Source organism: Penaeus vannamei, chromosome 26 (genome assembly GCF_042767895.1).
Source record: "Penaeus vannamei isolate JL-2024 chromosome 26, ASM4276789v1, whole genome shotgun sequence".
Lineage (NCBI taxonomy): Eukaryota > Metazoa > Arthropoda > Malacostraca > Decapoda > Penaeidae > Penaeus > Penaeus vannamei.
This window is the reverse complement of record NC_091574.1, coordinates 8,562,482-8,563,456: the sequence shown is the minus strand read 5'-3', so window position 1 is coordinate 8,563,456 and position 975 is coordinate 8,562,482. Positions and strand designations below refer to the sequence as shown.

General features: G+C 41.2%; 1 protein-coding gene across 1 annotated transcript in view; it reads right to left on the bottom strand.

Annotated features, from left to right (window-relative positions):
• LOC138866599 (rhodopsin-like) overlaps positions 1–295 on the bottom strand; it is a 3,352-nt gene extending 3,057 nt beyond the window's left edge. The window contains exon 1 of the mRNA XM_070139736.1: positions 1–295. This exon is cut by the window's left edge and continues 176 nt beyond it. The gene's annotated coding sequence lies outside the window, so the exon portion shown is untranslated.
• Between the last annotated feature and the right edge of the window lie 680 nt (positions 296–975).

Genomic DNA, 975 nt, shown 5'->3' with positions numbered 1-975 from the left:
CTTCTCCAGAGATCTTCGGGGACCAGGAGGGAATGCAGAATACAGTTCGGTGTTCAACTGGGCGTGTGTGCAGAGGGAGGGGGATGGCGTGTTGCAAATCATGCATCATTCAACATTTGGATTTGGAATCGTCTCTAGCTTTCCATGTATTACTTAGTCATTACCGAATTACAGAAAGAAGCACGCACGAACAAACATAAGCACCACCACAGTGTGGAAGAGACGTATTTAACGGACTGTTATACAGGATTGCGCCTAACTAGTAGCTGATTTTTCCGTTGTCGTAAGACTTCTAGTTACTTATATCTTCGCTTTCCTCCGCCTTTACTGTCTACTGTCTACAGAGCAGGGATGTTCAAGTCGATCGGATTTTGAATTTGGGGAGAATTCATGGAGAACAAGACATTAAAAGCTCCGGGTTGATCTCCACTCCACACACAGGTCGCAATCATCATTTCTTGTGTGTGTATGTATGCTTATTTAAAGATACAGAGACATAAACATGAGAAAATAGACAGAAAATTTATAGAAGTGAATATATTTCCTGTTTTAAGGTTTAATTTATGATGGGTGAGGAAGATTTGTTTCAATTTGGATCTTGCGGGACCCCGGGGCACTCCCGGTGGCCCCATGGCACCTATTTTGGGAAATAATGCATTAAGTGTATTTGAGAAAGAGAGAGACAGAGAGAGAGAGAGAGAGAGAGAGAGAGAGAGAGAGAGAGAGAGAAATAACACAGTGAAAGAACTAGAAAAAAGTGGCAAGCTTATAATAAGAATTTCAGATACATAGATAAATTTAGAACATTACAGAAATTAGTCTATTCTTATTTCAGATTTCAGCCATTTTTTTAAGCCGTTGTTGGGCGTGGGCCTTCCGCAGACTTTTTTCCACGTCGTTCTGTCTCCAGCTTTCCGGTACCAATACTTTGAAATTCGCTGACTCAACATGAACGGCCTTAATATTGTATGAGAC